This window comes from Hemibagrus wyckioides, linkage group LG13 (assembly GCF_019097595.1).
Source record: "Hemibagrus wyckioides isolate EC202008001 linkage group LG13, SWU_Hwy_1.0, whole genome shotgun sequence".
Classification (NCBI taxonomy): domain Eukaryota; kingdom Metazoa; phylum Chordata; class Actinopteri; order Siluriformes; family Bagridae; genus Hemibagrus; species Hemibagrus wyckioides.
In genome coordinates this window covers 12,242,459-12,266,839 of record NC_080722.1, presented here as the reverse complement: position 1 = coordinate 12,266,839, position 24,381 = coordinate 12,242,459, and the positions used below count along the sequence as shown (strand labels likewise).

General features: G+C 37.8%; 1 protein-coding gene across 9 annotated transcripts in view; it reads left to right on the top strand.

Moving 5' to 3' along the window:
- Positions 1 to 24,381, top strand: part of rbfox3a (RNA binding fox-1 homolog 3a) — a 320,348-nt gene that overhangs the window by 63,228 nt on the left and 232,739 nt on the right. For all 9 annotated transcript variants that reach the window (XM_058406813.1, XM_058406811.1, XM_058406818.1 and 6 more), the window contains exon 3: positions 21,574 to 21,624. The gene's annotated coding sequence lies outside the window, so the exon portion shown is untranslated. The remainder of the gene's footprint in view (positions 1 to 21,573; positions 21,625 to 24,381) is intronic.

Here is a 24,381-nt window from a genome sequence, read left to right as displayed (position 1 = left end):
TTGAATTACAACAAAAAGAAGACAAGCTCTATTTACATTTTCTTTCAGGTCCTAGTTTTATCCGTACATCATCTGGACCTCAAAAGAAATGTAACTTTCAGAGTTATGACAAGATCGTGGCTGGTGACAGTAATTGATGTCAAGCTGACCATGAGGTTAAAACAATTCCCTCTCTATCATAGAAACAACATGATGAAATACCTGTCACACTGTAAACCAACATAAGTGATGGCATTGGGCAGGGGCACGGTTTGCATGCAGGTGAGGTGTTCTCACTAATCTGATTTGACATTTGCATTTGCCGCTCGAGAGGAACAGCATCAACAAGGTTTAGAAAAGAGTTTCAGAAGGCATAGCGTTATGGAAGATTGCTCACAGTAGATAGAAATACTGTGATCCTGCAATAGTTCATCAATAAACTGTTATTGGTGCTATAGTTTAGCCACATTGAAACAGAAGGCCACACCTCTCGCTTCAATACTGTTTTACGATGCCCTCATTGATTTTCCTTTCTGACTTGGAATTGTGTAACACCTACACCATGCAAATTTCTGCTTGTCGAACAAGGGGAGGAGTGGACAACGAGGAGCTGTAGGAATAGCAATGGACTTGGACTTGCCTTGGGTAGTAGAAACAAATGTGTGAATGTAGCAAATGTTATGTCAAGTATCGACTATTTCAAAGCATATTTTATATTTTATTTTGAATCCAAAAAATTGAAAATCTTCTGAAAAGATTCGGCAGCTAAAGTTTATTTTTATGTTGACTCAATCATTCAACTCTCCATAGTGTCATCTAACAAGCTTACAGTAATCGTAATACGGCTATTAAGATGGTGTTGGAGATTCTGTCAAAAAGGAAATGGCAAGGGCAAGTCAATGAGCGTGTGCTCTGAACAGGATTGCAACATGGCAGCAGTATGCTGTTTACATTTGGATGTGCTAAGAGCGTTTTTTTTGTCACCATCAGCTAGAGTTGGATCCATACTTTCATTACGCTACCCTAGCTTGTTACGTTGTTTTGATCATAAGACAGTTGTGGTGTTGTTCATTCAATCTGGAGCAGAATATAACACTCGACAAATCTGTATTTCAGAAATCACTGGTGCATTTCAGTTAGATAGGTCATTTGCATGAGCTTTTTAAAATCTCTTTCTCAAGGCTCTGTGTTAGGACATCATTACCAGCATGTCCTCTCCACTCTTAACGATCTCAGAAATTCTCCATTGTCAGAATGTTTTCTCCCCCCGCAGTACTGGGTGCTGAAAGGGGTCTAATTAGTCAAGAAACAAAAATCTGAGGTATGCCGCAGAGCAAGGAAAGGGCCTGGGCTTCTGCTCACTGAAGTATTTTACCTACACGAGTCAAGTGTTTTGGATGTTATAATTCAATGATTATTGCTAGCACTTTCATTCTGTAGCATAGAATACATAAAGAGAGATAGACAGTGAATGTGACTGGACAGGCAATAAAGACTAACATATGGGTAAGTGTCAACTCCCTCATGTTTTGCACAAGTCAATGTTGAAAATGAAATTGTCCTTAATTAGCAAGGCGCCAAGAAAAGGTTAGTGTCATGTATCACTGCACAGGGCATTGAAAAAGTTCTTTTAATTGGTGACAGGAATGCTTTGACCAGAAAAGTGTGAATCTGCATTTAGCACAGGTTCTAATAATGTTATATAAATGGAAAGAAATATGTTACAGATGAGTCTTGCACATATCATTTATGGCTCACACGTCACATTAAAAATTAGGTCAGATAAGTTACTGCTGCATTCTGTAATTATGTAAGATAAGTAAAAACTTAAAGCAGTTATTCTCTGTCTCTCTCTCTCTCTCTCTCTCTCTCTCTCTCTCTCTCCAATATTTCTAATATTTATCTGTGGTGGTCTGAAGTCAACTACAATTACTGAAGCTTCATCACAGCTTCTTGGAAATAAATTACATTGTGTTAATTTAATGAACTTGCCTGTGTTACCTTTCTCTCACCTCAAACACTTGAGAAAGGTGTTGATAAGAAGATCAACCCTGTAATCTTGCATAATCTTGTTCATTATAGCTTGCAAGCTCACTTATTGTTTAAGCTTGCTGCTCACAGGGGCAAGAAGACCTAAAGCTGACTCTGAGTCATGTTTTAGTTAATTGTACTTTGTGTCAGAGGGGTAATTAATATTGATATGGATTACCCGGGCCATATGTACATCCTGATTGGTCATTATGGCTCAGAGCATGTTACTCAGCACCAAATCCTGCTGCTTCCAATGAGAGCTCAGCACAGCCAATAAATGTGTTTGAAGTGTGCTAATGAAACTCATCATTATGAATTTATGCTTTGGAAAATCATAAATCATTGTAGATTGTTTCAATCTACTTGCTCAACCATACAATGCAGCGCTCCAGGCACACTGGAGCTAATATGTAACATGATGAAAATTAATATAGGGGAATGTGAAATTCCCAACAGCATTGTTAACATGTTTGTAATGAAATAAATTCAATAGGGAAAAATATACTGCAGTGCTGAATAGAAGGTCATCACAAGAAGAGAAAAGGCAAGGCCAAGCTACTCATTTTGGAATTTCAAGTTTATTAAGGTTAAGTTATTGGAATCATTTATGCAATTTTTTTTAACCTTTTTATTTATTTTATTTCTAAAGTCTCTTCTTTTTTTTGCTACTAAGTGCCCTGAATAACCATGAAATGTTGAATAGAATACTTAAAGTTTGCTTCACCACCATTTAAACTTTTTATTAAATAACTTATATGGCATTTCTTGCTACCATCATGCCATATTTGTGTACACTAAACCAGAAATCCCATTGTAAGACCCAAAGCTGCCCACTGTTTCTGGAATAGGCCAGTGGGGCATGCTATAATAATTCATAGTGTATGGTTATGTGATGCTGAAGTTGATAATATTCCAATTGCAGCATTGTGCAATGTTCTTTTTTACTTTAACAACATAATAACTTGGCAGCAATATATATTTTTATGCATTAAAGAAGAACATGTCATAATTTTATATCCCTAACCAGCTGTTCTGTTTTCTGCTACATCAAATTAATAAGTTTGTCATGTTACAGAGAAAGCACAAAGCCTCTATTCTTCAGGATTTTTTCTTAGTTAAAAAAGAACAAAAAAAGTGTCTAGATGTATCGAGAATTACCTTTGTTAGCGAGAGCTGACACTAGAAACTCCTAGAAATGCTAAATAAATATCCTATAAATATCTCCTTACAGAAAGTGTACCAACAATTCCAAATTTTAATCTTGAGGCAAACTTGCATAGAAACACCAATGCATTGATATAAACCTTGCTATTGTCAAACCAGCAACTTCTGATAAATTAGAATAGAACATTCAACAGCTCTGTGGTATAAAGTGTCATAACACATCTACGGCACTGATAAACTTTGCAACGACTGCAAATGATGTTTTCACTAGGTGCGTTTACATGGACACTTTTTAATCAGATTGGACTGAATTCAATCAGACTGACGAATCCGATCGCAGCGTTTACATGAACGTGGTATAAAGTAATCAGATTGTTATGCGTGTTTACATGACACATGATTAGAATCGGATTAAATCTTTTGACATGCGCACAGTCCACGAAAACAGGATTCCCGCCGTTCCAGGATAGACGTACTAGCCGCTGCATTGCCACTGCTTCTTTTTGTTCTTTTAAAAAGCAGACTTAATATTTTACATCTTCGGCTGCTAATTAGGAGACAACGAGTGCATGATGATATGATTCGTGTATCTATCACGCCATTAAAATGCCCCTTCCCGAGCCCAGGACAAGGCGTCTATGGATGAGAGTCCGAAGCAAGGACTGGTGGGACAAGATCGTTTTGCATCACTTCACAGACGAGGAGTGGAAGGAGAACTTTAGAATGACACGACGATCATTTATGTATTCTCACCCACAGACCAGTTTTGCTTAGCGCCCGCCATTTTACCTATGACAACATCCGTACGTCATACGTCATTCTTGCGTCATTGCACATGCGCAGAACTTTCCAGGAACATATTCCATCCGATTAAGTGTTTACATGTCCTCTCGATCGGACTAAAAATGGTTTAAACCACCCGTTACCATCCGATTGAAATTTTAATCAGATGTGTCAAATTCCATCTGATTGACATGTTTACATGACACTTTTTTAATCTGATTGTGCTTCTAGTCCTGTTACGATCGGATTACAAGTGTCCATGTAAACGCACCTACTGACAACAAGGAAGCAATAATACATGATGGACCGTGCTGTTATACACATATAAAAAATAATCCACACTGGCATGGTGTAATACCACCATAAAGTTTCATCATCTAGTTCCTATAATCGCATGGCTTGTGGTGTGTCATTCCTCTCATACCACAGCTCATAGTATTTTGCTGATGATTTAAAATTTATGACGTTTCAATTGTAACTCTTTCATTACATATCATTTTATGGTGTATCTATGGGACAAGTTAGTACCTGTTATTCCTTGTTTATGATATATCGCTTTTTGCGTTGCTTGAAGCTAATGAGACTGAAATCCCCCCCATGGCCTTAAATGTGTCTGAGAAGCTGGAACACGCAGACTCCTCTTCCCTGAAGACTCTGCCATGTTGAGAAACATACTGAGTGTTACAAATCACTGACAGCCTGGATTCCTTCCATTAATGTTACATAAACATTTCTTAACATAAAGCTTCACCACATCAACAATTTTATGTTTTCCTTTGTTAAATAACACATTTTAATTATGTTTACTTGGATTATGTGAAGCGTCCGCCATACCAATCCCAGTGTATGAGCTGTTACTTTAGGAACAGTAATGTATTATGTGTAACTAGTGTATTAATGTAAGCCATTTGTCACCACAGTAACCATAAAGTCTGGTTTGAAATCCGTTGTCCAGCATTCACTTTATAGAGGTGGCTATCTTTAGGATACATAACACAACTTATACATATGTATGCCATGTTAAAAGATAAGTAAAATGATTGCATTTCTTGGTAACAGTTTTTTTCAATCTAGGGTTCCACTCTGCCCTTCCTCCTGCCTCCCATTGGGCCAGCTTGTTGCCCTTATTGCCATTCATCCAGTGTTTGAGCTGTAGCTTGAGCTCGTTATCATGCCTTCGCACTGTTAAATTGCAGTACAACCAAGCATGGAATATCAATGGACACAGATCTTTTTGACTGATGTAAAGCTGGAAAAAGTTTCATCATTGCTTCACGTGCCTATTTTCAGTTGTTGCACTATGAGTGAGCTTGTTGAATTTAACAAGTCAAATACATATTAACACTAAAAATTTGTGGAGCTGAGATGAAAATGGGCCAAGCAAAGGAAAAGCAGAAAAGAGAATGAAGACAGAGAATGGACCAAATCAACCCCCTTAATTGGCTTGTTAAGACATGAAAGAGCCGACTGAGTGGGGTGGCCGTGAAGGAAAAGGATGAGGCAGGGTTAGTGAAATAATGGAAGAATAGAGACGGGAGAGCAAAAAAAAAAACCCTGAAGTTAAGTTGACCGACAACTTTGTTTAATTTGAGTGTTTTTTTGTCAAGTGATTGGGCAGGCAGTGCTCCTGGGAGGGGAATGAGATTGTAGCATGCACCAGGCCCAGCTGATGAAGCCATTACAGCATTCCCTCTCTAGCACTCAATCACTGTGACACATCGATAGGCGAGGTAGATGGTCATTCTTCAAAATGCAACCAACCCACCTTGTCCACAGTACTAATCACTCCAATCATTCAGTAAGAAGTAGGGAACCTCCAGCCTCTAGAACTGCATCTCCACTTCTTCATGTGCCTCCTCCTTTTGAATAAAGTGAGGTCACTTTAGATTATTTGGGTAATCTATCTATCAGCTGTTTCCTGGTATTGATATATACACAATTTAAAGCATAGGTGTTTATACAATTTTGAAGTGTAAGGAAATTTGTTTTCTCTGTTTAAAAAAAAAGGACTGCAGTGAAAAGATCAAGTGTATTTTTTCCAGCTATATTAGGTTTGATGGCTATTACTAGCTCACTAATCAAAGCAAAGAAGCAAAAAATAAACAGGTCAGCCATCTCTAACACTTCTGCCATATTTAATACAATGATCCATGCTCTGTCTGTATGCATCTCATCTCTCTTCTCCTGTCAGCAGAGTATCACAATGCAATGCTCTCAGCAACCCACTAATCAAATTAGACGTTGATATCTACCTTAGTATTACCTTTAAGAGAGCTTTTTCATCTCACTTCCTGCTGTAGAGTAAGATGCTGCTGTTATGCAAATGCGTTCTTTAATTTATTATCCGCCTATTATTTATTTTTAGCTCTTGTGTAGTACTGTGCAGACAACTTTGTGTCCAAACTGTGTGTTCAAGGTTCACAAACAAAGCTTGTCTACTGTAAAGTCTAAGTGGCAAAGCAACATTCAGTCCACTGTATTCTGTTTCTTTTTGACAGGCTCCATTGGTGAATGTTAGGCATCATGCACGCCTTTGAAGCACCCCACATAACAGGATTCTTTAGCAACACCTCAGCAGGGGGGAGGGAGGGGGGAGACACGTATGTGATGGAGTAGCTTTTGGAAAGCTGCCTCCAGCTATCCACTGCAGTAATCAAACTAAGCCAACCGACCCAATTTGCTGCCAATATCCTGGGCTTGCTGCGAATCACACTCTCCTCCCTCCCTATCTCTCTACCTACAGTTTTTTCATGTCTTTGTACCAGCCTGCCCACTCTCAACTGCATCCACTGCTATCTGTTCACACACAAACACCCTCCTACCTCAAAATACCTTAAACCTCCAACACTTACACATCACTGCGACCATGTAAGCAAACATAGAAGGAATAAGGCTGCTTCTTTTTTCACAAATGGATGACAATTTAGGCAACAAGAACTAGGCCAGAATGATCTCACAGTTTCAGATTCATGAACCTTCCTCAGACCTGACCTCTGTATGGAATGGTTATAGTTATTAATAGCAATCATCAGTTTAGTGGCTGTAGCCTTTTTGTCTCATCTCCGGTCATGTGAAATCCAGCAACATAGTTTTTGATCATTAGGATTCCTAGCCGTTTTGTAGATCAGGTTCCCACCGACCCCCTGCTGGCGAGCACCGCAGCGCTCCACTCCCACCCCAGCCCGCATGGTGAGGATCATTAGCACTGACACAAGCTGCTCCATGACTAATCACCAGTGTGAGAAACACAACAATGCCAATGTCAGTGCTGCCTCGGCATCTCACACATCTCACACTACTGCAGCAGTCCTTATACTAGGTCATGCTTACATTTCTAACGCAGCAGTAACCATATCTTTCTTTAGAGGGATGTAAAGATGTGAGCAAATTCCAAAATGTGGCAGTTGCTGTTTTTCAGCGCCATTTGCTTTGATGAGCCAGATCATATAACTCTTTTACAGCCCACACTATTTAATCTTATGAGCTTCACATGTGATCAATTATGTGATGTGTATTTTACACTGCGTTCACTGTATTTCACACATGTTGCACCTGTGGACTTGTCACATGTAGTCCATGTGATTCATATATTTCATACGATTCGTGTCTTTTCACATAACGCAGTTTTTGGTTCAGATTCAAGTCCATGATTCGCATAGGACATTTTATTATTCCTGTGATCACATTATTCATGCAATGTTATGCGTATTGAAATGGCATGAATTGCACCCTCACATGTTTTTCACCTATAACCACACAGTACGCATATAAAAACCTCAAAATGTATGTTATTTTTCCACACGGGTGATGCTGCCCTGAATTTTGGACATGACCTCTTATTAACTTTCCCTGGCTCATCTTCTCTTTCCTCTTGGAGACAATTCAAGCATAATATCACTGTCTGAAAACCGTGATCTAACATAAAACTGTTCTAGACCCGTAGGGATAGAGTAGGCTTTGAAAATACTGTGGGTTAAACTGATTGTCTCAGAGATTCAATAAGTGGTACATCATTGAGCAATCTCCCTGCTATAGAGCTGTTATTTACTCTTAGACACACAGTCTCCTTCTCTGTCCTATGTCTGCTAAATAATGAAACAGAAGCACTGCCCTAGACTTTATGAACATAAAACAAGTTAGCTGGTCTTATTTCAAGCACTCAGTACTGCAGCTGTCAGGAAAAGCGAATCAAAACTTTGGTTGATTGTTTTTCCGTGACTGCTAGCACAGGGATGTTTGCTCTTTTTTCACAGTGTAGGCTTTTGGCTGCTCACTTGTAAATAATTCATTTTGCACAGTAATGGCTACAATGACACCAAGCCACAGAATGGATTTTTCTCCCTTTTCCCCCTCCACAATAAAAACATGTTTTATTCTTAAGAGTGCTGTTAAGGAAAAGCAGCAATTTACAGGTACTGTAATCAGTTAAACATGCTTTGTATCCTTAAAGCTGCCACTAAAATGGATGTTCGAAAGGAGGGAAAAAGATTATATGATTTTTCTGAGCATAGTAATCAGCAGGTAAAAATTTCAATAGGTCTGCCTGTAATAACCAATTAGGAAACTTCTATGCAAGGATATACTACTGCTGCCTGCTAATTATTTTCTATTTAAGGCCTATTCATAGTAGGTTTTATTCAGGAAAAAACACACACAATGGAACTCCAAAAAAAAGACCTGCATTTCTATGAACGGCTCACACTGAGACTGGATCCTGTTAATTTTTTGTGTTGTTGTGGTTATTGTTGTTGATGATGTTTCTTAGGGGGTGACAACCAATAATGTGTGTCAGAGTGCAATGAGTTGTATGACAAATGGCATAGTGGCTGAAAAAATCTGAGACCTGAAGGAGAGTAAGCATATACAACTATGGCTGAATTCCAGGATTGTTTCTAAGTGTAGTCGCTGACCCACTAAATTAAAATGAGGACATGTTTTTGATAGAGACTACAAAGTATTGCAAAGCCTTATGCTAAATTCTGTAAATGGAAATGGAAAAGAAGCCAATGCAAGGTTACGGGTTCAGATAATTTCAGAAAACATTTATTGAAACAATGTTCAGGATTAATCATCCTTGTTGATTGTTTTTTTATTATTATTATTATTATTATTAATTGTGTTCGCATTGAGCTCGATGTGAAGACTTGCACTGCAGGGGGGGAAAAAGATTGGCATCTATTTTAATTGTTTGTGAACTCTTCACATTGCATTAGATGAACAGCAACTGAAGTGCTATCTTGGTGAAGTATGAAATTAGCCGAGTTTACAGTGGTGTTATTGAACTATCTTATGAGTAATAGCTGGGATAATAACTGGGTGATCTCTAACCGATAGCTTTGGTACCACCATTGCCAAAACAAGAAAGTATGCATAATATATTATTTGTTGATCTGAGATCATGAGCACAACTGCTACTGGAAATACTGTAAATCCTGTACTTTCTGATTTATGATAGTACCTCATCATCATCATCATCATCATCATCAGTATGTGGCCTTTCACTGTGTATGATAGTTTGGAGAGTTTCTTCTTTGGAAAGTGTGGAACTGAAGGGAGAAGATTGCCGTTTTTGGTTGCTAAGCCTCAGAGAAGATGCTAACTCACTAACAGCGATCATAGTGGCTTCAAAAATAAAACAAAAAAATAAATAAATAAACAAAACATTTAGAAAATAATTAAAGAGATAACTCTGTGACCTTACAAGAAATATTTCTGCAGCTATAGAGATCAAAACAACTCCCTGCTAAGCTTTTTGTGCTACTTAATCGGTTCTGTTTCTTTTCATCTATTTTCACTTTTCATAACAGTGTTTTTTATTTGCTTTTGTGTTTATGTATGAAATTTTGAATCTCACTCAGATGACAGACTGAATTCATTCCAGTCGCCTTAAATATGTTAGTTTCTGTATTCTGATTAGCTAAATGTAAATGATTCTTGTTCAGTTATTGGATGCTTATATAGCTGTTTCTTAAATATATATTTACATGTCTGGCCATGTTTCTTGTCTTAGCTGTATTTTTTAAATATAATAATTATTAAAAAAAAAATAATTAAATGATTGTGTCTCATTATAAATGAACTAAAAATTATAATAGAATCCGATATGTTCAGTAAGAAGGATATATTCTTGCACCAGGAACATAACCAAGTCCTTTCAAATCTGCTTGCTAGAATTTCCTCTTGCTCTTGGAGGAAAGGATCTGTCAGGCATGAGAGAGGAGCTATTATTATCAATCATCTGTTGAATATTAACTGAAAAGTGTGGAAAAGGCAGACTTTACCATACTGATTAGCATGTGGAGGCATTCTTCTGGCATAGTTTTGGTTTCTTTGTTCCCTTAGAGAGAAGAATCACTTCAAACTACTTCCAAATAATTATCTTTATTCTATGATGAACAGTTTCTATCCTGATGGAAGTGGTCTGTTTCGGGATGACTCCGCCCCATCCAGAGGGTTTCATCCAGGGTGGTTTCATGAGTATGTTGCAATCATCAGATCTCAACCCAGAACATATTTGAGAGATCGACATTGACATCTAGACTGACATGTTAGACAGTGATCTCCACCACCATTATCAAATCTGAGGGAGTATCTTTAGGAAGAATAGTTCTCAAACCTCCAGGACTATTGCAGAGTAGTGTAGAATTTATGCCAACGTGCAATGAAATTGCTCTGGTGGCTTGTGGTTGCCAACTAATGAACTGATATGTAGTAAGCATTATTCAGTACAATTTATTTGAGTAGCATTTTATTTAATAATGTTGTTGCTGATACTAAAATCTGTAAACTTTTTAGTTTTTAGAAATAAGTATTCAGAAAAAAAAATGAGTGCAAGGTGCCATGCGTTGCACTTAGACTCATGAGCAAAGAGTAGACACAGTCAAGCAGAAAGTGTGTGCCTCAGTGCTTACTGCTCGCACAGCTCAAGTGCTCTCATGTGCAAAAGTTTCTCTGCATGGTCACTTTACTGCTCTACACTCGCAAATACCTTTGTGTGCACACGATTCACAGCACATAGCACTCATTTTAATGACCACACTCGCTGATACTGCTCTGCACACTCAGCTCTCCTCAAATGCCCCCTGTTAAAGATACCACTTAATGACTGTAACATTTTGTCAGGCTACTTGCTTTGGAGGAAAATGATGTAGTAACGCTTCTTGATATTTTTGCAGAGTACAGGATGCTTTGATTGCTGTCATTAATCGTGAAATATGTCTAGATTGCTGTCATTTCGTGCGGTCTGTTCATTAGCGTGACAACATGCACTAGGCTTACATCATGTAGTTTCGTGTCATATCACACAGTGTCAGATTTTAGTATCAGATCATTTTATACGAGTGCAAATAAATGAGTATTGATATTGAAGCATTATCTTTTTTCTTTTTCTTTTTTTACCGTTGTTACCATATCACGTGTAGATTTAGGCCTTAAAGCAGTTCTCAATCCTGCATGGAAAGATTTGCATTCTCGAATGCCCCCAAGCTCACTAATTTGGTAATTAATAAGCCCCTCAGTTGAATGTGGAGGTGTTAGTGTAGGTAAAATGTTTAAATGCGAATGGAAAAGGATTTAGCAGCCCAGGCTTGTGAATTACTGCTCTATTGTAGGGTTACTAGCATTTATCTGATGCAGAAATATAAGCAAAACATGACTGATGATGTATATATGGCTTGAGAACAAATTAACTGGACAGACAGATCGTATAGTTTCATGCAAAGACTTCAGTATAAACATGTTGAAATGCATTTATCAACATTCAATATGTTGGTCTGTTGGCGTTATCTGTCCTCCTCTCCACCTCTACTGCTGTCATCCGTTTATGCATCTGTTCATGTAACTGCAACTTCTGTCACCAAATAAAAAACTCATCCCAACTTCTGTCACAGCATGAAGAGTTATGGCAAGCCACATTCAGTTCTGTCCACACTTTATGCTCTCAGCATGCCATTTTCTATATTTTATCACTTTTCCTTTCACTGTGCCAGCTGACCAGTGCATTCTGCATCAGATGACGAGATTGTTAATGTCCAGCAATTCCTTCGACAAGGTGTTTAAAATGAAGGCCAGTAGAATAGAGTTGGGCTCAGATGATGATGTTTTATCATAATTCAGCATCAGAGCATTCACAGCAACCAATGCAGTGCTCAGATTTCATATGGAATCGTCACATGTATCAAATAAAATGTTAAATAAAATGATCTGTGTCAAAGATATAAATATTGGACTAAACTCTACCATGGTATTTGTTTCCTACATGAATTTAGGCACCCAAATTAAATAGAACAGTGGGGGAAATCTGATTTCCCCCTGAGCTGTGACATGTTCTCAGTTCAGAAGATGAATGTACTCTGTTACTGTTGTATTATTTGGACAGGGTGATGAAGGAGGCTGTGACACAGAGAGCTGAAAGTAAAATATAAGTGAGTCATTCCTGTTTTAAGAAGGAACGAGAGAGGGAGAGATTGCCTGGTTAGAGTTGAGATGTTCCCATTACATTGGAACATTTTGCCAGTTCTCTCATCCATTTTGACTTTGTCTGAGGCATTATCCCATTTTCAACACAGAATCATTTAGTGCTTTGGCAGCACGTGTGTCATTAACCTGTGATGAGACCCAGCAGCCGTTCCAGTCTAATTCACTGCCTGGGTTTTGTGGCCTGAGCTACAGACCTGCTGCTATTTATCAGACACACAGAGTCACATCATGCCACAGCTCACACTCTCTCTGATTATTGTTGACGAGCAGAACACTTGACCTGCAGACGGCAGCACTATGAGAGTAATCTACCTCGACATCTTTGTATCTAATGGCAGAGCAGGATCGATGGCCCTCACACACCCTGTGGGCACAGCCGCCTGATTCTCAACTGCTGCTCCTGGCCAGATATGCTGCTGGACAAGTCACACACACACACACACACACACACACACAGAGGTCTATAGCTTAGTTAATCAGATGTATTCAGGAACTGTTCTTATCCCTGGGGGATTTCTAGTGGCCATGTGCTACTGGCAAAACAGGGTCAGTATAAATAATTGTTTGCTGTTTGACACCTTCAGTGTCCTGAAAACCACTGAAATGGATTCTATGTTTCTATAGTAAACATTAAAAAAACAACTTGTGCTTTATACAAATGATCTATGTTTATTGTTTCATTTATTATATGGACTAAATATAGTTTTGCACAATAAGCACAGGGAAGTAGAAAAAGCTGCAAATAAGCATTCAGTTATAAGTAAGAACTCATTTGACATTGTTGGAAAAGCATCTTCATGAAAGGAATTAAAAATCGTTGCACATATAAGATAGTTCAATGCAAACAGTCTCCAAATATTTACAGTAGGAGATATCAGATGGTAGATTGCATTCCAGATGCTGAGCCAGCAAAGTATTTCAGCAGATAGTGCTCAAGAATACTTTAACAGAAACAATTTACTGGTTAAATAAATAAATAAATAAATAAATAAATAAATAAATAAATAATATGTCTGCAGTGCAGTGTTTCCAGTCTTTAACAATGAACCATCATGGCTTCTTTAACAGAGCTTTGTTGCCACCAGTCTCATACATTTTATATAAACTATTTAAATGAAAGCAGCTCATTGACAAAGGGAATTTTTTCTTTCAGACTTTCATAAATAAAAATTTCATTTTATCTCTTTTCTGATGTGATGAGCATTGATATGGCTAGGTTTCTTGGAGGAAGCATGTGTTAGCCTTCACCCCACCTAGTTGGAAGCTGTTATATGATAGAGGATAGAGAAGAGCTGGCTGGTGTTTGGGGATTGGCAGTTGACCAAATTGGAGAGAAAATTGGAGAAAAATAAAACTCAAAAAACAATTGTCTAACCTGCCTCTAGTCTCTAGTCAGAACCTATGATTTTGTACTAAATCTAATATAGATTCAGTTGGCATTGAGACTCTACTGATCAAAATTCTGTAGTTGTCTTTTGGCTTCCATTCAGTGGTCTTTGGGGTAAACCTTGAGGACAAAAAAATGTTCCGTGTGTAAAATGAGGTGTGGTGTGTAAACTTATAATAACCCAGGGCTGGTAGAAAAGTTAAAATAGACAAGGTGTCTCAGCAAAGTGGTTCATCGGTTGCAGATTTGATTTCTGGGCTCAAACCCGAAGGGAGGCGGGTTGGCACCTACAGATATTGACATGAGGGACAGATCATTAGCTCAGTCCCATCATTATGCACTCATTCATCTGTACCATGTTTCAATTACGATGAAGGTCTCATGTTCAGGTGCCAGAAGTCTCCACTATTGTGCTTAACAAGCAAAGAGGAAACTATTAAATTGTTCACTCATTATTCCCCCATAAGGAAAATAGCCCTTTCTCTCATTTCTTGTTTTGACAGAAGACACAAAGTACTGTGGGTTCATCGAATATCTTTGTCAGAAAAAAAAAACATCCAAACAAAATTCACTGATTTTGAGGAGTCAAAAAATGTCTTGCTATTGATGTGTTTGACAGATATGCAATAATGATGCAGTAACTTAGAGACACAATGATACAAGAAGAGGAAAATTAGATCAGATTGTTCTTTGGAATTTGTATTGCACTACCTCTCCATAGACCTCAGTTTGCTAGACATGCCAGTATACGATGATTTATATATCTAAGTCATATAATGTGGCATGATACAATTAAAATAGATATGAGTGACAATAAATATGGATATAAAAACGTTATTGGTTGTGAAAGCTGAGAATAATATACTTCAATTTCTATTCTAATAATTTCTCCTGATTTTGCTGATATGGTGTTAGTTCTCCACTTCGGTTGTTGTACAAACTGTTGTCCTTCAGACCAACCTTTGTAATCTGCTCTTTATTCAGGTGACTTTTCTCCACAGGCTCATTAAGGCAAGACACAGTCCTCTGCCACTGAGAATGGGACATCTGTCACTTTATATTTAAGTAGAGGATCTTCACTGCACACCCTGCTAAGAGACAAACAATCCATCCTTATTTACCAAACACAATTGCAATTGGATTGGATTTTTGATATTTAGTGAAGAGCATTATTTTTCCCCAGCTTTGTGAAGCCATGAATAGGAATTTGTTTGGCAAATGGTGTGACCTTGTGATTCTAATGAAATTGCAACTGATGGGGATTTCGTTTATTCGATTGACCTCTTTGGGTCACTAAGAATACACTTAGCAACATGTTAGTGTCTGAATTTGGAGATGGTGGTTGGTTCTGCATTTTCATTCACTTGCACCAGAGAAATGTCATTTCGCTGTACCTGAAATCTTTTCGGAATGTAAATTTGATTGATGATAACCCCACTGACCAGTAAGGAAAAATGTATTGAATGTATTATTAAAAGCAGCACACCATGACTTGTGTGCACCATTTTTGTGAAAATGAACTACCACCTTAGTATGGAAGACCAGTTGGCAATATACCGTATTGACTTCTTTCAGGTTTGCCATTCTTCTTGCTTTCAAGGTCAAGTTCTGTGTGCTTTTAAAATGCAAAGCCCTATGTTAAATAGATATGAATAATGTGTGAGAGGGAATGAGAAAATGTCAGGTTGCATGACCAGTCAGTTCTCTCTTTTTCCCCTTAATGTGCATGCCAACCCACAGGATCCCCTAGCCTCATGCACTGAAAACCCCACTTCTAATCCTGACTGCTCAGGCCTGCTGAACCAACTGGACCTCATACAAAATTCATAGACTTTTTAAAGAGTGATTTATTGGATTTAAGAATTAAGTAGTAAGAACACCTCTGACTGCCCACCTTGCCCCCTGCACTAACCTTAATTGTTTGGGGGTTTTTTTCCTCTGGTGAGAATTTGCTGTTGTTGGAGCAGGTACTTTTTGTCAATGTTAATATAAATGCTAGATTTTCTGTCTCTCTCATATCCGTCAAAAACAGCCAAAAGGATGGATCACCTCAATATTCCAAGCCAGGTCAGATGGAACAGCAGCAAATAAATAACCAATGACAAGGGAAGAAAATGTTAATATCTGTAAGAGTTTTGTCATCTCCTGGTTTTGCATGGCTTACCCTGTGCATATGTTATTTACCAAGTGCAACTGGTAGTGCAGTGCAACCACCTTTGTTAATTCTGTCATGGTGAGATTTTAATAAATCATGTCTGACAGTCCTGAAATTGGCATATCACTTTTTAAAGCACAGCTTCTTCAAGCTAGCAGGCTGATTCATATGATTTGGTTCATGTTTGAACAACCGCCTGGTAAAGGAGTGAGCTTTCCTGGAATCCAAACATGCCGATTTGCCCTACTGAATTTGGGAAAGTGTCTATTCTGTTCATGATCGAATGTCAGAAAATATTATCAGCGTAACCCATCAACTACTATCTATCCTACGAAAAACCTACCGCTTATGTACACACGAACTGTGATTGTTTTGGTACAACTGATTAGGTCTTAGAATGACTCAAGGCATAGAATAATATTAATGTCTCCAAATCCCTTGATCATGGGAGCAATAAATCTAAAAAAAAAAAAAAAAAAAAAACAAGCCATAAATCCATCTAGGTTATACTTTGCTTTTAATGGCTACAATTTACAATTTGCTATAATGAGCAACTTGGCTGATATTGAAAATTAGAAATACTCTAAATATATTTTATTGTTGAATAATAATTGTGTTGTTTACTCGGTTCAAATGTGCAGTACAAATGATGATGTGACTTCCTGATGAACATGTGACTTGTGGAATACTCCAAATATATTTCACAGGGATAAATGTTTTTAGGTAACATATTTGAGTGCACTAAAATGTACATTTTTCATAACCTACAATGGATGACTCACAGAAAGGCAGGGTTCAAGCATGAGATATTAAAGGCATGCACACATTTAATACAAATATAATATGATTTTTGAAACATTTTAGCAATTATGTTTCAAGTGTACTTATACTGAGCTGGTGCAGGCAAAAATTCTTTTTTTCCTAGGTGCAGATATGTTTATGTAGAATTTTTTTCCCTCATCTTTTGAAGGGTATTTTTCATGCACACAGGTTACTGGGAAGAACATTTTACTTAAAATGCCTTTTATTTTCATATATATTTGTAAATGTAATATCAGTGGGACCTACGAGGCACCTCAATCATAGTACACACAGATATCTCTGCTTCTCTCGGCTCAACGTCTCGTTTTTAGTCCTTGTCTGATAGAGTCAGATAGGAAGAATTGTTCGACTTGGGAAGAATTAGCATGGCCGTGAATGCATTCAGTATATTCCTCTGGATTGATGTTTCACCTTGACAGTAGCAGCTGAGAGACTTTAGCTGCAGTCTTGAAAGATCCAGTCATATTCATTCATTCATTCATTCATTCATTCATTCATTCATTCATTCATTCATTCATTCTTTTTTAAAACCTTATGAATTGGTTTACTGTTTAGATTACTTGCTTTTGGCTTGATGTGAAGTAAAACACTTCTTCTCAGAAATATGATTTTAATATCCAGGGACTGATGGTGTATCTGAAAAGAGTTCAGAGAAGTTATTTGAAACTTTTTTTTCTACCTTCTGTTGCTCAACATTGTGTATTGTTGCTGTGGCTTTTTTTGGCCAACCAAGCCAGTGTATTTTTATCTAGTTACAGTTTGTTGGAAAAATATGCAGCCATCAAGTATGCTTTAAGAATCTTTGCTAAATAGAAGCTGTACTTTAACCCCTGCTGCATTTGGATGAGAGAAGTCAAAGTTCAAGTCCCAGGATTCTGAGCTTACGCTGGTGTTTCTGTATCTAGGAGAGAAATTATCATGCTTCTGAGTCCATGTTGTTCTGTTGCCATGGAAACTACATTGGCAAAACAGCACCAAATGAGTAATGCCCCCATATGCTTTTTTCATGGTATTAAAGAAAAAAAATTTAATTGCTTAGAATTAAGGAAAGGAGAAGACAAAGTGCTAGCTGCATTCTCTATAAGCGTGTTTTTCCCCTTAAAGCTGTGCATGATGAAAGACCATCTGTCAGGGCTTACTCTGTTGCTTTCCTTCCCAGTTTTCTGGTCTTTTTTAACAACGATTTTTTTCACACATTGGGTGTTTTGACTTATGGAAATTAGGCTGTCTTAATTAATAAGAACACTCCCACTTAGCTCATCAGTGAGCAGTAAAAAGCTGGTCCTCTTCATTATGCAGGACATGCATTACTCTTCTAGCCAAATTACAGTGATTTCATTTGCTCCCTGCCTCATCACTTACATAAAGATCCTCATCGCTCCTGGCGGAGGTGTGGGAATGGTGTGGGTTTCAGAACAGGCAGGAAAAAAAAAAAACCCTCACTGACAACCAAGTCGAAAACCTTAACATTATCTACTGCTTGTGTCTCAACGAGGTGGATCTATTCTGGGTAGCGTGTGTGGTTTGTGAATTTGTGTCATATATGTGTTTGTGTATGTATATGTTAGATGTGTCATATGTGGGAGATTTGTAATGCAGTTTTGCAGTCGAGTCATTGTTGCCACACACACACGCATACACACACACACACACACACTGGGTTTCAGTATGGTGGGTATGGGAGATGCAGCCCTAGTGTTTGGGACAGGCGCAGTGGGAGGAGGTTTGGGCTGGCCGAGGCAAGTGATTCCTTGGTGGCTGATGAATGGTGGCACTGATGGGTCATTTGTCCCGGTGATGGAGTTAGCCACTGCCCTTTGGGAGGAAGACTAACATAAAGAAAGCCAGAGCTGAGCGTGACAGATCATCCAACGGTAACAGAATAAGTGGCTGCTGTGCACACTGCTGCCGGAGCCGACCTTCCTTAATTGGACATACTCAGGGAGCAGGGGGATAGGGAGAAAGTGTGTGGGTGTGGGTGTGAGAGTATGTCTTGCATGCACCACCCACAGCCACACAAGTTATAACACCAAAGATATGGACAGAAACACAAAAACAAGTAAGAGGAGTTTGAGAGAAGAATTTGAAAACTTACACACAGAATGGAATCTGGGTATTATACACGACAAATATTTATTGCAACAGTAATAATACAGTAAGTATCGTAAATAGTTACACAGATCAGCATGGTCTCATGTCTGCAAATTCATAAAAATCTATCCAGCTTATGATTTAATTTTTACGTTTGATAATTGTTTTATTCTGCTTAGAGTTTGGTTGGATTTAGAAACTATAGACACACAGGCCATAAAGGTGAAAATGGGCCAGTTTAGTAAAGTACATAAACAAGAACACCAGTCTGTTACTGTGCATTACATACACACACATTAGCACACATTAATTCAGGGGAAGTTAGAGTAGTTTGTACATCCAGCTTCAACCCACTGCACCTGCCATGCTAGCCTTTTTTATGTCATTTGCATGAAATGTAAATAAATTCCAACTCTATGGGTCTTTATTTCTTTCAGTTTGTAATACTTTCTCAATAAATCATTTGTATTAATTCTATAACTTTGTACTAATCTGTATTTCACTTTGCAATAGAGCTTAAAAAATGTTCATTGCAAATAACAGTGCACATATATTAGCAACGGAAAATCACTGAAAGCACAAATTGTTCTGTCACAATTCGGCCATTTTTGTCGTTTTTTACTTTAAGTGTCGAAACAATCAATGGACAACAGCAGGAAAGCCCACTGAGGCACATATTGTCATTTATGGTGGGCGCATTTATTTTATTTTATTTTTTTACTCCCAGTATTAACTGAACATTTTTCTAGCCATCCTCCTTTCTCCCTCCTTGTGTCTTCTTCTTCTTCCCTGTTTCCCTGAGGAGGGGTTAGTGTGTATTGAGGAGAGGTGTAATCCAGCCTGGTAAGCACACTGGGGGTCATTTGAAGCTGCTCTGAAGAGGCTGGTTGAGGTAATCTCCACTTCGAGGAAAGTTGTTTCTTTACTGAGAGAGAGACAGTGGAGAAGGAAACTGCAATGGAAAGTAACATTAAAAGATAGACAGAAATAAGGGCTACAGCAGGAAAGTGTGTGTGTATGAGAGAGAGAGAGAGAGAGAGAGAGAGAGAGAGAGAGAGAGAGATAACAAAGTGGACAGCCAGAGGATGATAAGGCTAGGACGTTTTCGGTGCATTTTTTTGAGTGGGGTAGGGATTTTTGTGCGCCGGGACTTTTGTCACCGGCCCGGTGAAGAGAGGGAGAAGCAGAGTGAACTAGAGTGTGAGAGCATGCAAAAAGAAAGGTGATTCACACACAGCATGCTGATCTCCAGATTGCTGCTGTCGGTGATGTAGAGCTGCAGCTCTTGATTGTGACATGGAGTGGGAGATCGGAGATGGAGTGATCTGCTAAAGCAGCTGATGTGACAGAAGTCACATTAACAGAGGCATATGCCTGGAACACAACTCACACACATTAACAACCAAATAACAACAAACAGAACCGACTACATTCAGTCGCATGCACTGCCAGCAACAACTACTCCCATGAGTCACTAATCCAGCTACTGAAGACACTTTAGCATGGCTTTAAGTAGAATATACAGAGAGCTGTAAAGCAAAAGACTGTTGTTAATGTTCGTGCTGCCAAGCCTGTGATGATAAGAGTAATGCACTTCACTGATATGAACAATTAAACGTATTCTAGTATTTATTCATCAAAGTTGCTCATGTCCAATCAGATCACAAAACAAGCATTTAAAGCATTTGAGATATTTATTTTCATTTGGGTGAGCTGAGAGATATGAAGCTTGTGAGACAAAAGAAACATCACATTCATTAACATGAGACACTGCATGATGTATTTCACATTCATTCACTCATCCTTAGTAACTGGTTACAACAGTTTACTTTAGGCTCCACTGCAGTTCTATCTCTAGGTTTTTCCATGTTTCCAAGGGCATGTAATCATGAAGGTGTGTAAATTTGAGAACAACAGGTGTTGACCAAACAGCATAACTATTAACAGGTAAAAGAAATGAACACACTTCAAGTAGTAAAGTAAAATAATAATAATAATAATAATAATAATAATAATAATAATAATAATAATAATAATAATAACAACAACAACAACAACAATAATAATAATAATAATAATAATAATAATAATAATAATAATAATAATAATCATGATATAGACCTTTGAGTTAAACATACATTAAGTGAAGCCATTAGACCAGAGTGTGCATGCTAAAAAATAAATAAATAAATAAATAAATAAATAAATAAATAAATAAATAAATAAATAAATAAATAAATAAATAAGGGAGAAAGCCCACTGAGATTTTAAGCATGATCATGTAACCTTAAGATGTAAGTGATCTGACGACCTGAGTGATTTAATAATGGCTGAATATCTAAAAATGCTTGATCTGCAGGTAATAGCATCAATATTTATAGAAAGTACTGTAATTAACATGTTATACTCAGTAGTATTAAAAATATAAAATAACATTTTCTTTTAACGTGACTGTTTGATCTAACCATATGGTCAGTCTTTGCTATCTGTTTCCTCCTCCCTCCTCAGCCCTGTACTCCCCATTTTACCACAGATTTTAGTCACTGATAGTGGCTGCCTCAGTACATTTGTTGTAATGTCTTTCCTCCTCCAATCGTTTGACTGTGGTTTCACAGCTGGTGCTCTCTTTCTCATTTTCTTTTCTCTCTCTCTCTTTCTCTCTCTCTCTCTGTCTCTGAAACAGGTTGATCAGACACAGTTACTTGCTACGTTCCGAGTGGGCCTTCTCTGCTCAGTGAGTATTTTTATGCTAATTTGACTGGCTAGGTGTGCAAATCTCCATAGCTGAGCTTGTCTTCAAGAGTTTTACATGTCCTTAGCTCGACAGGAGGATGTTGATGAGTATGATGCATGAGCAATCGATGGGGGTGGGGGGTGATGTTTAGAGAGAGAGAGAGAGAGAGAGAGAGAGATTCCTTCACTATCATGTCTGTAGTTATAGAATATGTGTGTGAAAGAAGAGTCACAGCATTAAAGCAATGAACAATGTGGACTAGTTTTTAGACTTCTCAGTATTGTTTTTTCTTGGTGTTACTTTTAAATCAGAATTATGGTACATTTGCTTTTTTCTACAGTAATGAAATTGCTTCCTGGATTCAAAGCTTTTATACAGTATGGTGTACTCAGATATGTTCTGTATCCTAATCCTGTGTTCTTTCTGTGCACAAATTACACAATGTATACTATTACACAATATAAACTTTAAATATATACACTATACAAAAAACTGTTAGTTTAATTGCATTATTTAAATTCTAATTCAAGCTCAAATAACACATTTCTTATGAAGACATCAAGCTGAGGCTTATACATACGGCATGCTCTGTAGCTTACCTGTCTGTAAGAACCACCATTATTACTACACTGATGTTGAGTAGTGAGGTTTTTGCATTTGGATTGAATTTAAGAATATTAAATATTAAAAGTTTATGCCAAAGCAGCACTGTGACCTCTCAGCTCATTTGAAAATTTTCCTTGAAAATATCTGTAGAAGTCCAAAATTCTATTATAAAACTGAAGCTTCCAGGCAAGACAGGTAATTAACTGGGAATTTTGTGTATCTTAATATTTTCTTAAATTAGTTCACCTTGAAATAACAAATCCTGCCCCACTGACAAAACACCTATATCTCTTAGAAGGTAACTAAGGATTGTACGTTTGAGCTTAAGCCTGCAGGTGATAAACACACATGGTGGCGAATTAATTGAAGTTAAGCTTTGAAACTGTAATGAGCATCTCAACTGGAATGCTGATATTCTCCTTTATGCTGTTGGGATTTATGTTCATGTAGCATGTAAAAATACAGGATGAAGAAATCATTTTCTCATTGTTGTTGTTTTTGTTTTTTGTTTGTTTGTTTGGTTTTTTTTGCATGACAGCAAGCGAAACATCCAAATTCATCCATGAACCAGCTAGTCTCTGCATTTAACCCTGTGCTAGAATCACTTGGCCATTGAGAATAAATGTCTTCTATAGAGTAAGGAAAACTGAGCAGGTGGGTTCTAATGCCCAGAGCTCTGACCTAGTGACACTCATGATGGGAAGCAGTGTCAGAGTGCTGGAATTCTCTTTGGATTATGAGTCACAGTACTGCTACAGACAATCGGATGCGACGCACTGGTTAAACTGCACAACCTGAGGCAGTCTCTCACTAAAGGATCCAAAGGGTAGAGCAATCACATTGCAGAGGTTTAATCATAAAAAAAATGCCAGTAGCTACTCATGTCATGTATTTCGCTTAAAGCCCTGTTCATAGGACCTCTGAATTAATCTAAATGCATTGTAACTCTCTGGACATGAAAGCCAAGTTCTCTAACTTGCCTTGGTAAGGGATCAATATACTACTTCTCTTTATTTATTCCAAGTTCTTTTTTTATGGTTCTTAAGTGAGAGTTCTATCAGCTTGCCCGTTCTGCTTTATGTTGGTTTTGATGGTTATTTTTGTCTTTCTGTCACAGCTTTACTCAGTCTAATGCAGTTTTTATACTGCAATTGGATCAAATGATCGTCTGACTCAATATCAAAGTGATTCCATGCATATCAATGTCTTGCACTCATTCTTGTTTTTTTTTTTTTTTTTAACTTACTGCAATATTTTCTGGGGTTATCTGCGCAATGTTCCTTCATTTATTGGGACAGATTGATGTCAGTTACTATTAATAAGGACAGCTCTACCAGTTAAGATGATTAAGTTAGTCGTAGGCAGCCCTAGTGTTTTTTGTATGCGGCTTGCTCTATTAAAAAAAAATCTTGTTTAAAAAATATTATTATTTACAAAAAGGAACAAATTGTAAATTGGCGTAGATAAATGTACAAATATTGTAGTAATAAACCTTTTATGAAAGCAGACAATAATGTTACAGTAATTTACACTTAATGCCATTAAGTGTATAGCTGTAAAGCAGAATTGCAATAAAACAGCAAAGAAGAGAGAGTGTATGAAATTCCTCAGATGCAGAAGGCATAGCCAATTATGCTCTTTGACTGCTAGCCACAGATAGCTGTGTAATCATGGGGAATTGAACTCACAATCTCCTGACGATGAGGTGAAAACTTTTCTGCTGTGACACTGCTGTGGGTATTACAGGACTGGTAAGAGCAGGGATTTGCCAACTGGGAGACTGAGTGAAACCTTAGTCTGGGCACACACAGTGTGTTTATGACTTCTAGAATGGGTTGAATTTTGTGGCAAGGAGTTGGTGACCAGTGGCAATGGAGGTATGAACCCAGATTACCAGAGCATCTTGAAGATTGGGTACAAGCCAAATGATCATAGAAGGTTCAGGAGATTTGACAGTTATAACAGTTTATTGCAGCAAAGATTTATGACTGGAAAAAAAGGTATTGTTTTTTGGGTTTGGCATCAGAACCTGGACAATATGAGATGGTGAAATTAAATCCAGTAAACAAGAGTGCCCATTGGGATTCTGGTGAGTCACTTTGTTGTGGCCCGTTTACACTACAAAGGAATGTTCAGCTCCCTCCAGACAAT